Here is a 13,515-nt window from a genome sequence, read left to right as displayed (position 1 = left end):
GCTAGGGCATGAGGACTGTGAGTTCAAGCCAACTGAGGCTAGCTTGGTCTCAAACAAACCAACCACCAAAATAAATGCAACCGTCTTTGAGTGACTTTTAATAAATCTCATTACTATAGTCATATCCAGATGTAAAGTGCTACCTTACCTTTACTTAACAGTCATAAGAAGTATTTTTTGACTAAAACAAATATACAATGAATTAATGAATGTGCACATTTCAGTAATATGACATACTTCGTAATGTAACACAAATACAAAGAAAATCGCCTGTGGCCACCCCACTTCTAGGAAAGGCTAAAATCAGTTTGGTTTGGGCTCACTCCCATCTCTCTACTCAATACCTTTCTTTTTCCTTACTTTAGCCATCAGTGTGGTACTTAAGCATTTACTTACAACTGAAGACCTCCTAATTGGCTTCAGGGACAATGGAACCCAGGGACATCTGTATTTAAAAGGACTTCTCCATAAGCAGTCAATGGAAAAAGGACAGCCATTTAAACGGAATAGTGCTAGTGAAACTGGAATATCACATTCGAAAGAAGGTGGACCCTCAAATTATACCATATATAAAAATTCAAAAGAGACTTAAAAATGGACTTAAACATAAGAGCAAAAATTCTGAAACTCTAGAAAGAAAAATAGGCGAACATTTGACAGCAGATTTGGCAATGACTCCTTGAATACAATATGAAGAGCAAAGCAATAAAAAAGTAGATAAACTAGACAATATTCAGATTTAATACTGTGAAAGCAGAAGGGAAACTATGACAGAAGATCAACTGGAGCAAAGGAGGAGGAGCTGGGAGATGATATGAACAAATGATATATATCATGAAATGAATAAATGATATACATTTGAAAATTCCATAATAAAATTATTATTTTGTATGCTAACTAAAAATCTTAACTAAATTTTTTTAGGGGGAAAGGTAAAAACTGGGGCTGAAGAGATGGCTCAGCACTTAAAAACACTTGTACAGGACCTAGGTTCAGTTCCCAGCATCTACATGGCAACTTAGAACCATCTGTAACTCCAGTTTCAGGGGATCCAACAATCTCTTCTGGCCTCCTCCACAGGCACCAGGCACACACATTGTACACATACATACATGTAGCCAAATCTCATACACAAAAAATTTTTTTTACATTAAAACTGTGCTTCAAAGGACACAGTAGTGAAAAAACAACCTACAAAATGAGAGAATATTTGAAATCATATATTCAATAAGCGATTAAGATATAGACTATTTAAAACTAATTTATCATTAATGACAAAAATAATCTAATTAAAAATAGGTGCAGGATTTGATGTACAGATGGCCAATAAGTACATGAACACATGTTCACATTTACCAATCATACAAACCCCAAGGAGATGCCTCCTCACACTCAAACAGATGGCTACCAGAGAAGGTACATGGGGGAGTCTGAGGATTGAATCCAGAGCCTGTGAACCCCAGGCAAGTGCTCTATCACTTAGCTATATTCTCAACCCTTGGTTTTTTGAGTCAGAGTCTATATAGTCCAGATAGCCAAGAACTCCTAATCCTCTTGCTTTCATCTCCCAAGAAAGAAAATAAATGTTGAAATGGGAAGGCATTGGAACCTCTTGAGCACTCTAGGCGAGAATGTAAAATGAGGTTTCTGCTGTGGGAATGAGACTGGCAGGAATTCAAAGCATTACAGCAGAATGATATTATCTCTATGTGCACTTCTGAGTAGGGTAACAGATTTTCCTATACACCCATTATTACGGCAGCAGCATGCACAGTAGCTAAAAGGTGTAAACCACCCTAAAGTACATTGGTCTAAAATGACAAACAAAAAGTGGCATATACCCATAGGAAATATTATTTAGACTCAAGAAATTTAACACATGATACAACATAGTCATAAAAATATTATGCTAAGCAAATGCAACCATTTGTAAAATTAATGAAGATAGTATATTTTTTAAAAAGCAAAGCAAAAAAGCTAGAGGGAAAAAAAGATAAATACTCTTATCACCCTACTTTTAGAGACTGAAAGTAGAATGATGTGTTTTGGAGATGGGTGACCTAAGGAAGTATCTTAGGTCAAAATGAAAGTGAACTAGAGATGAATGGTGGTGATGGCTGTTGCACACTGTACTAACGTTGCTGAACTTCACCAACAATGGATTTCACTTCATCTGACAATGGCTGGAACTGAAGAGATGACTGAGCAGTCAAGAACATTAGCTGCTCTTTCAGAGGACTGTGGTGGGCTCCACTGTTAGCACCCACATGGTGGATCACAACAATCTTTAACTCTAATCCCATGGGTATCCTATGCTCTCTTCTGGACTCTGAGTTACCAGGCACAAATGTAGTGCAGAGACATACAGGCAAGCAAAACATTACTCATCAAATTTTTAAAATTAAAAAAAAAAAAGAAGAAGAATCATCAGAAGTGTTTGGTTTTTTAAGTATTTTACCATAATTTTAAAAACTTTTTTAAGGCAGGAAGTTAGAAGCATATCACAGGATCAGAGACTGGCAAATAGGAGGGTGAGGAGCACAAAGCTGGGCAAAGAGTCAACCTCTCCAAGAAGTCTGTGCAATAGTGCCTATGACTTTTTTCTTGGAACCAGGGGCAGTGGGAAACCAAACACAAAGGCAATTTACAAAGACCATGTACCTCCCTCAGGAGTGGCTAAATAAAAGGAGTACAAACCCACAGGCCTAAAAAAGTTTTCAGAGTGCCTGTATCAACATACTCCTATTTTACCCATAAAGAGTGGAGGTTTTAACACCAGATCAACGACCTTCTGTGATTCATTTAAATACAAAGGTACAGCTGCTTTTTCAGATTTTGTTTTGACTCAACCATTCAGACCATCAGTGTCTCAGGGTGATGGTTCTCAAATTTCTAAATTTTAAGAGCAGTACAGACATTTTTCAATTCCATACCTCATGAAGCATAGCAGAACCAACCTATCTATGAATGTTAGGTTTTTTTTAATTTGAAGGGATACACATCAAGCTATTTAAAGAGAAAATGAAAACTATACACCCAAGTAAAAAGCCCTACTATTTCCATAAAACCACAAACAGTAGCTTTCATTTCTAGACCTGTCTTTAGGAATACTAAACCAAGATAGCATGCATTCTAAGATGAGTGTTATGTGTAAGATACCCTTTAGAAAAATGTTAAATAGTACAATGCTGGGATGTTTTAGTCAAGTTTTATATTAACTACCTCCCCCATTCTTTAATTATGGATTTTCTTCCCCCTACCTTTAGTTTTCTGTGATTTTTTTTCCTCTACTAAAATAAAGCAATTCCTATACTAGATGATATACCTTTTTTTTTAGGTTTAGGTCAGGGTCTCCTAACCTACCCCAGCCTCCCAAGCAGCTGGGACTGCAGACAAGTGCCACCAACCCAGCTAAAGAACTATCTTGATCAACAGCAGAAAAGCACGAAACTCTGAGGACTTTATTAATAAAAGTGGCTACAAGCACTCTCCAAACCAAAACTAAAGCAAGAGAATGGGATCTGGGCTTTGCTCATATCCTTTTATCTTTTTCTGAAAATGAGCCTGATCTATCCTTTCTTGGGATTATTGTTAGACTCCTCCCATTACTGACTGTTATTCATTCAGTGCACTGTCATGTTGACCAAATATTCAGTTTTACTATGTATTCCTTGTTAAAAACACTTTTCCCCTTGTTTTACGTGTATTAAAGTATATTTTGTTAAAAAAAAAAAAAAGAAAGAAAAAAGAAAAAGAAAAAGAAAAAAGTAGAAGGGAGGAGCACAGCAAATTACCCATGTTTCTACCTTATAAAAAATTAACTTTACTAAAACTTGATAGTTTCTTCCTTTCAGTGTTCCTTAAATTATTAGCATTTAGGTTCTTTCCATTTACACCAACTACTAGTAGTATCTTATTTCTATACCTTTTACTAAGGATTCTATATCTACAACTAATCTTTACAGTATATCTACAGAATAGACAAGCCAAGAACTACTACTGCCTTCCAGTGTAGAGAAGCTAGACTATTGATGAAGTTGAACTGTTAGTTTGTGATACAAAAATCACTTTGATTTTAGAAACAGGATCTCACTGACCTGGAAACTTGCCGTGTAGACCAAGCTGCCCTAAAATTCAGAGATCCACCTACCTCTGCTTCCTGAATGTTGGATTAAAGGAGTGTGATATCATGCCCAGTTATACTTATTTTCAAAGGAGAAACTAACAATGATTATTAATATGAATTTCTATAGAGGACCACTTCTATTGCATTAAGCTAGTTTAGTACAACACAACAGAAACACACTTAGGGAGCAGTGAGATGGTTTAGTAAGTAAACATGCCAAGTCTCATAACCTGAGTCCCATCCCCCTTGGGGGGTCCAACGACCCTTTCACAGGGGTCACCTAAGACCATCAGAAAACAGATATTTACATTACGATTCACAACAGCAGCAACATTAGTTATGAAGTAGCAATGAAAATAATTTAATAGTTGGAGATCACTACAACATAGAACTATATTAAAGGGCTGCAGCATTTGGAAGGTTGAGAACCACTGCTGCAGAGGGAGAGAACTGACTTCCACAGCTTGTTTCCTAACCTCCATACACCCACCACTAGCCACACACACAAATTAAGTATAACTTTTTTTTTTAAAGGAAAGAAAGAACAGATGCTTTTCCATCAGAAAATTTAGTACATATCTGTGGTGGACACATTAGTAGTCACATTTTTAATAGGATTAAAAAAGAAAATAGGCCCTAAATATGAGGTCTACCTAGACTAACACCAACTAGTCCATATGTATGAAAAGTAGAAACACAAAGACAGGACCAACTTGGTCCTAAGTCACTGACCTTAAAAATCAGTCAGCTAAATCTTAATTCTTTAATATGGACAGAGTTGACCTGGCCAATTCTAGTCTTTTGCAGTGGTTTGTTTTTTCTTTTCTTTTCTTTTCTTTTTTTTTTTTTTGGTTTTTCAAGACAGGGTTTCTCTGCGCAGTTTTGCACTTTTCCTGGAACCCACTCTGTAGCCCAGGCTGGCCTTGAACTCATCACAGAGATCCACCTACCTCTGCCTCCCAAGTGCTGGGATTAAAAGCGTGCACCACCACCACCCAGCTTGCATGTGCTTTTAAAGGTAGAAGGAAGCAGGGAAAGAGAAGAAGCAGTGATATTAGAAAGAAAAACTCATAAAACTACAAAAAAAATTTGCAGAGATGCTTAAGGCAACATTCTAGAATTAACTGAGATGGACACATGGCCAGATGTAGATGAACTGAGACAGCTAAGGAATCTAACAGAAGGCCTTAACTATCAACCTAAGAAGCTTAAATTTTATTTTACTTTAGGGAAACAGCACAGAATAAGGACAGAAATCTTCATCTTGTGCATTCCACCTGTACATTTTACTATCTCTAAAACTCACAAGGTAAATGAACACCAATGATAGGCAACTAAAAATAAATCTCATGGAAAAACTGAAGTTTAAAAATACGATCTAACTTGGTGTTGGGGAGATGGCTTAGGAGCCAAGTGATTGTCCTTCAAGCATGACATCCTGAGTTGAGGTCACCAGCACCCACATTTTAAAGCATGGTAGCATGCCCCTTTAATCCCAGAACTGTGAAGTGAATCCCTGGAGCTCACTGGGTGTCTGGCCAGCCTAGCCTAGCTGAATGGATGAGCTAGCTACAGGTTCAGTGAAATTGCCTCTCTCAAAAATTAAGGTAAGCCGGGCGGTGGTGGCGCACGCCTTTAATCCCAGCACTCGGGAGGCAGAGCCAGGCGGATCTCTGTGAGTTCGAGGCCAGCCTGGTCTCCAAAGCGAGTTCCAGGAAAGGCGCAAAGCTACACAGAGAAACCCTGTCTCGAAAAACAAAACAAAACAAAACAAAAAAAAAATTAAAAAAAATTAAGGTAGTGAGCAATTGAGGACACCAAACATTGACCTCTAGCCTTCACATGTACACACCCACACAAACACATACATACCTACACACTATATATATATATATATAATATATATATTATATATATACACACGCACATATAAATTCTTTCCTATCTGTTCCATTTTCTGCAAGTCTCTTTTCTCACTAATCTTTAGAGTCAATGTAACTGCAAATGAACATAAAAAGAAAATTTAAGTTCCCAAAACTTCTGGACTCTTCCCTTGCCTACATGCTGAGTAGTTCTAATATATAGAAAGAAAAGCACTGCCTTTAAAGATGAGATGCTATATTCTTCAAGATACTCAAAGTGTAATTCAAGTTTAGTACACTATGCTTGTTTTGGAGTTTGTTTGGTTTTGAGACTGGCTCCCATGTAGCCCAGACTGGCCTTATATTCACTAAGTAGCTGAGAATGATTTTTGATCATTACCCTCCTGCCTCTACCTCCCAAGTGTGGGATTATAAGGTATCTATCACAACAGCCACAGTATACTGTACCTTAGCTAACAGATTCTGAGAAAGTTAATTTCAAGAGAATTTAATATGATCTTTAGAAGACAATTAGAAATAAGACTTTCTATTAAGCATAAAGGATATGCAGAAGAATATTAGCCTCCACTATCACAAATTCAAAGTGTCAGTACTCCCTCTTAAGTACTAAAAGTCCAAATGACAATCTTCAAAACATTTTACAAGTTTAATTAGTAGATTAACATGTCCATCTCAAGCACAAAAAAACTCACTTTTTCACTCAGTAGCAGGAAATTACCTAGATCAAAAAATGTGACTTAAAGAAATTCCAAATACCAAAATTTTCAGACAACTGAGATTTTTTTAATCAGAAAGTATCTATAAACCCAACTTACAAAAGAAATGATGCAAATAAAATGTTTGACTGAAACGAACTTCATCCCAGGTTTTAGACTCTCTTGCATCAATAGAAATGTTATAATCCTCAACAGAAGGCAATCCTTTTAGATTATATGAGGCAGGGGAAAAGCAATTTCCTCTGAAATGAAACACTCCCTTTTGGAGAGAGGAGAGGAGGCCCTTGAAACTCAGGAAGGAAAGCTGAAACTTTGAAGTTTCATAGGACCTTTCCCCAAGGTTGCACAAGTAAACAATTTACTAGGATATAGCGCAGTGGAAGAGCAGTTGCCTGCGGGTCTGGTTCATAGTTCAATTCCTAGCACCACAGAGAGATCCTGAGCCCAAAGAATCAGTTACATAATTCAGTCTAGTGCCTAAAAGATAAAAATGGAATTAAGCCCATTCTTAGTAATCTCAGATGTTAAGAATGATGGAATTTAGAGACTATACAACCACTGTTTTATGATTAAACCTTCAAGAAGTTCCTCTTACACCTTGAGTGTGATCAAGAAAGATTAAGTCAGAAATCAACATTCTGGTTTATCTCTAACATCACAGACCTTTTTGGTCCACCCCTGCTTACATGGAAAGCCATGGGGCTAGATGCTCAGATGGTGAACTTCAGTTCAACACCAGAACCCACATTTAAAATAACAACAATAAATAACAAAACCTGGTTTGGTGGCACCCACTTGGTTGGGGAGGAAACAGAGGGCTCCATGTCCTCCCTTGCCAGCCAGCCTAGCCTATTTGTCCAATTCCAAGGCAACGAAAAACCCTGTTTTATAAAAACGGTGGGTGGATGGTACCTGAAGAACAGCACTCAAGGTTGTCCTCTGGCGTCTACATATGCAAGCACACATACAGAGTCATGGGGCCAAACTGGCCATGAGCCAGAAAGACAGCTCGGTGGACCATGGTTCTCCCTGTCAAGCATGATAAAATGAGTTCAACACCTGGAACCTCCACAGGAAAATCTGACTCCTACCAGCTGTCCCGTGACCTCCACATATCAAGAGGGAGGGAAGGGGACAGCTCAGTGGAGTCAAGCATGAGGACCAACTCCCCACAAATTGTCCTCTGACTTCCTTATATGTACACTCACACATATAGACACTTGCACACAAAATAAATGAATGTAATTTAAAAAAATAAATAAAAGGTTTCTTAAATCATCTCTACCTGGTCAGATAAGCAAGCACAAAATTTAAGAGCATTATATGTCAAAACTTTTTACTTCCTAGTGCCAATTTTCTAACAGTACAATTCTTAGAACAACGTAATGTTAAAAGCCACAAAATCATCACCCATATAACTGCTGTGACATTTAAATGCTCACTCTCTCTTGAAAAGTCCAGACTCACTTCTTAGGTTTCCCAAGCTCGCTTGCATGCCTGCTCATCCTCCCTCTACCTCTCCCTCATGCCTATTATGCTTGTATTTTCCTTCCCTTAATGTCCGTGTTTAAATCTGTATTAAACTCTTTACAGTTCTGAGAGCTGGAGAGATGCCCCATGGGTAAAAACTTGCTATGCAATCATGAGGTTTGCAGTCCAAATCCTAGCATCCTGTAGACACCTGTAACTATAGCTTCAAGGGATCAGACACCCTCTTCTTAGGCAGAAATAATGAAGGAAAACAAAAAAACAACTGCCAGTAATTAGGAGGAACATAAGCTTACAAAACAGATGACAAAAAATGCAAACCTTTGTCCTTTTTAAATGTAGCTCACAAAAGAGTTAGGACCCTGGGTCATCAATCAGGTGGAAATAGGTAAATCCTGGTTCCTTTTGTACCATGTGACCCAGCCAAGCAATATCATTTCTACAAATCTGTTTCTTTATAAATGTGCCTACTTTTGAATATTAAATGAGAAACCACTTAGCAAAGGGCCCTGGAACATAGTCCATACTTAATAATTTACCTATGATTATTAAATTTTGGAACAAATGTTAAACAATCAGTATTTCATATTCTTTTTTAAGTTTCAGGCACAAAGCTTAGAATCCTATGACTTAAAATTTGAGACTGAGATATGAAACAAACTACAAAAAGCCAGTTTGCCAAAGACAAATGCTAAGTAAAAATAACGTGTTATGCAAGTGTAACTGTCATAGGCAGACTCTTAAGTTTATAAGAATAACTCGAGATGCATTAGCTCAAATTATCTACTCTTACAAAGTCATGGACTCATTATTTCTCTGAACACTAAAGGAAAAAAACAACGCATAAAAACAGAAGTCAAAGGCAGGCATGTAGACTTACTAGATTGCTTTAAGCTGCAATTTACAAGAACCAAAATACAACATGTAGGGAAAACCTGTGAAAGATGGCAGAAAACCATCACATGAAAGACGATACTAAAACACCTCTCCTTCTTAAACACTACAAAAATCAGACTTCCATGAGGTCTTCCAGGATTTTCCTGTCAGAAGACAAGAAGCCGCTAACAAGTTCTTTCATCACCACAATCATAATTCCAGTAAAACCTCAAAGCAAAACCGATGAAAGCCACTCTAGTGGGTGGCTGTTGGGATAATAATTCCTAGCCATCTTCTTTAGATAGGAAAATAAAAAACCTTACATACACATTAAGACTAAATAGAGGTCACCCATTCTCAGCAGTTTACTTTTTTATCTTATTCTAGACATATAGAGAAACTTTGAAAAGTCAAATAAATTTTGGTAGCCAACACAATTTCATTCAAAAAATATATAAACAAATTCAATTTTAATCTCATGACAACAATAAAAAAGATTGTCAGTATGTAAAGTAAAACTTTTAAAAGTTTTTTTGTTCTTTTTTTTAGAGGTTGGGGAGAAGGCTCACTGAAGTCTGCAAGCATAAGGACCTGAGTTCAGATCCTCAGCCACATAAAATCTGGTGCAGTGTGCACATTTCTTTCTAACTCCAGAGCTTCGGGATCTTAAGAGGAAGCTCCTAGGAGCCAGCCAGTCTAGTCAAAATGGCAGCAAGCAAACTCCAGGTTCAGTGAGAGACTCTGACTCAAAAGCTAAGGTAGAAAGCGACCGGATCCGAGTTATTGGACACAGAACTCTGGTCTCCACACAAAGTATAGAAAACTCGGACCTATGTACTTTACATATATTAACTCAATTACTCACTATAATACTGTAAGGTAGGTGATACTGTTGTCATCATATACAGATGAATAAAATGAGGCACCAGAAGTCATTCATCTGTTCAGGGTCATGCAATCAGTAAGTGGTAGCAGGCAGGATCTTGACTGAAGTTGTCAAATGTCCAAATCAACTACACCATTCATTTATTTAACAGCTTTTACTAAGAGCTTATTAGGTACCAGGCAGTTTTAAGTACTGGGGATAAAATTATAAATAAATCTAGTAAAATCTCTAGCCTGTAGTTAGGAAGAGTGAGTCAACAAGTCTAATGGAAAAAATTAACAAGTGAAAAAATGCATCTGATAATAAATACAATGGAGAAAAAGAACAAAAATCAAAAATAAAATTTAAATTTAAAAGCAAACAAAATAGTCAAACAAAAGGAAGAGAGAGACTTGCTTCTATTTTAGGGACCAGGAGAAGGCTCTCTGAAGCAAACGACAGCAATGGAAGACACAAACAACTGGCATCACCCAGAAGAGGTGTCCAGTGTTACCTGCCTGGGCAGCATCCTGAGACCAAGCAGTGAAGTCATGGGGTAAGGCTAAGTTGGCAGCTGCCAAATCATTCAGTGCCCTGATGGCGGGGATAAAAGGTTTAGAATCAATTCTGTATGTAACCCAGAGCTTTTGGAGGATTGTAAGCAAGAAAGATCAATTCAAGTTCTTTTTCAAAAGATCACTCTGATCATTATGTGAGGAACAGCAAGTGAAGTAAGGAGACCAGTGAAGGAACCAATCCCACAATTCAAAGGTAACACTAAAAGTTAAGGTTTGAATTTGTGTGTTGTTTACAAGTAGATGAGACACTAAGAGAACATGCAACTTATCTCTAAAGACTTGAATTATCATACTCTCACATTGTGTTCAAAGAAAATTAAATTTGTAAAATAGCCATTAATATGCACAGTAATGTCTCAGTTGGTGCCGTTATTACAAGAAAGAAAAGAAGCACACAGTAGGTCTTTTTTTCATTTTTCAATATTCTGTTTAACCTGCCCTGTGATTTATTTTGGTTTTTGTTTGGGGGGGGGGGGTCTCACAAACTTGTCTGGACCTCACTATGTAGACCAGGCTGGCCTCAAACTCTCAGAGATCCATCTGCCTCTGCCTCCCTAGCGCTGGGATTGGAGGTGTGTGCGCCACCAAGCCCAGCTTATGCTATCTATGATTTACAATCCCTTACATTCTAACAAAGCAAAATGAACCATACCAACCTTCAGAATCTGTTTACTGTAGACAACAGGTACCTAAGGTCTCCTGTGGTTAGTTTCCTTCTCATGCTCTATCTCTAGCACACCAGGCCCTAGTTAGTACCCTGCTACCAAGAGTATACCACAGAAAACACCAAGTACACACAGACTCATAGTCTCACTAATTCATTAGTCGGCTACCCCACCTAAAAAATGATGTCTTCAAACTAAGAATGAGAAGCTTGTCCAAGGTCATACAACTGGCAGAGACAAAAATTCAAACCCTATCTAAATGCTTTGCTCTCTCCACTTCAGAAGCCATTCAAGACTGTGTGTATGGCTTCAGTATAGGTAATACATAGTCATTGGAACTTACTAACAGTGACTGGTTATGGAGAGATTTTTTTATTTTCTTATTTAGAATCTTAGTTTTCAATTGGAGTTAAGGAAATGGAGGTATACATTTAAGGATATTAACTTTGAAAATTTTTATTTTTCTACCTGAGATGACATAGAAATTAATCCTAAAAGTGATTGCCATATTTTAAAAAGTGGACAAATAATCTTAAAAGTGACCCCCACATTTTAAAAAGTAAACAAATAAACATTATTTACCATAAAAAGGAGTAAAGTTTCATGACAAGATACAGGAATTGGTACAGACTGACCTCAAAGGACCTAAAAGACACAAACAAGAAATCACAGTAATTCAAGAAAAATGGCAAATAACTAGCCTAAGCAGTCAACGAAGTACATTTTTGTAGACTGTCATGCTGGACATGTAGACTGATGTGTAGACTGTCGGAGGGAGAGCTTAAGGTAAGCTTCCAAGTGTCCAGCCCAGGTAATACCGGAAGGGAGGAAGGGTATTCTAGCAGCATTTGGGCAAAGCCCTGCCAACGTGGGAAAGCAGAGACTCCTACGTTTGAAAGCCCATCGAAGGTAACATTTGGCCAAGCTAATGTGCATTCCACAGGAACACGGTTACAGTATGTCTTATTCTACCTAAAGGAGGAACTGGACATGCTCGGAGGCCTAGAGAAGCCAGAGAGACCAGACAGATCATTTAAGAGTTGTTAGGTAGCCCTTAATAGTACAAATCCATCTTATGTGTTTCCTTCTACCTATACACCACTTCCACTTTATACGTGGCCGGAGAAGAACTGGAAGTAAAATTCTAATTAGCCGTGTATCACCTGTAAACAATTAAGGAACGCTACAGGAAGGTCGGAGCTTTCCAAACGTAGGACAGGAAAGGAAGAGCCTCCAAACACAGACAAGTGGCCCTCTCCACCTGCACCTCGACTGTTAGTTTAACTGCACAAACAAGTGTGAAGGGAGCACCTGCAAAGACACTTGGGGACAGGTGTCCTGAATATGACGGGGACAGATTAAATAACAAGGAAAAAAAAAAAAAAAAAAGGAGTGGGGAAACCACTGCCTCCGGATGCTGACTCCGGGATGCCTGAGAGCGAGAGGGAGAGGGAGAAGCCGGTGCACCGGGGCCGAGCGGTGAGCCGAGGCCGGAGGACCGCGGCCCCGGACGCCCGCCCGCCCGCCCGCCCGCCCGTGCCCGGTTCTGCAGACGCTGCTGGAGCGAACCCTCGAACGCGCGAGTCAATGAATGGCCGGCGCATCCGCCAAGAGTGAGTTGCGGCGGCGGTGGTGGTGGTGGGACTCAGAAGCAGGGCCGTGGCGGGCGCCCGGGGTCGGCGGGGCGACGGAGCGCGGGGGTGGCCGCGCCGGCGGGGTGGCCGCGCCATGGCGGCGAGGGAACGGGAGGTCACGCGTTACATAACCCGGCGGCCTGAGCCGCGAGGGCGGCGCGGCGGGCAGCAGGCCTCGGGGCAGCGCCGCGGGCTCCCGGCCTCGGCCCCGGCGCCTCAGGCCGCGCAGGCGGCAGCGCCTCGGCGCCCCTCCCCCTACCCGCCGGCCCGGGGAAGGGAGAGGAGAGGAGGGGGGGGGTCGCTCACCTTCCGCGCCGCCCCAGGCCACCATGCCCGGGCCCAGCCGCTTCCACGGGCCTCCGCCGGTACACGCTACCCTCGCCGCGGCCGGGAGGGAACGCCGGGGAAGGCAGCCGGTCAGCCGCGCCGCACGAACCGCGCCGCGCCGCGGCCCACGCTCCCTCAGTCACGGCACCCGCCTCGCGCCTGGCCTCCGCGGCGGCGGCGGCGGCTCCCGCCCCTCCCCCTCCGCCCCGCTAGCGCGCGCCCGGCTCTGCGTGTCCGTCCCCCCCCTCTCCTTCCTAGTAGGTCCCCCCCTTCTCTTCCCTCCCACCTCCCGTCCCTGCGGCGGCTCGCTGGCCCGCCCGGGATCGGCTGGCTCGCTCACTCGCTCACTCGCTCACT

At 40.6% G+C, this 13,515-nt stretch overlaps 1 protein-coding gene across 1 annotated transcript in view; it reads right to left on the bottom strand.

Moving 5' to 3' along the window:
- The window catches only part of Rev1 (REV1 DNA directed polymerase), an 81,616-nt gene extending 68,334 nt beyond the window's left edge, over window positions 1-13,282 (bottom strand). The window contains exons 1-2 of the mRNA XM_059281293.1: window positions 13,138-13,282; window positions 11,780-11,842 (exon numbers count right to left, since the gene is read on the bottom strand). The gene's annotated coding sequence lies outside the window, so the exon portion shown is untranslated. The remainder of the gene's footprint in view (window positions 1-11,779; window positions 11,843-13,137) is intronic.
- Between the last annotated feature and the right edge of the window lie 233 nt (window positions 13,283-13,515).

The sequence above is a fragment of the Peromyscus eremicus genome, chromosome 16_21 (assembly GCF_949786415.1).
Source record: "Peromyscus eremicus chromosome 16_21, PerEre_H2_v1, whole genome shotgun sequence".
In the NCBI taxonomy this organism is placed as follows: Eukaryota; Metazoa; Chordata; class Mammalia; order Rodentia; family Cricetidae; genus Peromyscus; species Peromyscus eremicus.
Note: the sequence above shows the minus strand (reverse complement) of the source record. Positions and strands in the feature narration are given on the sequence as shown.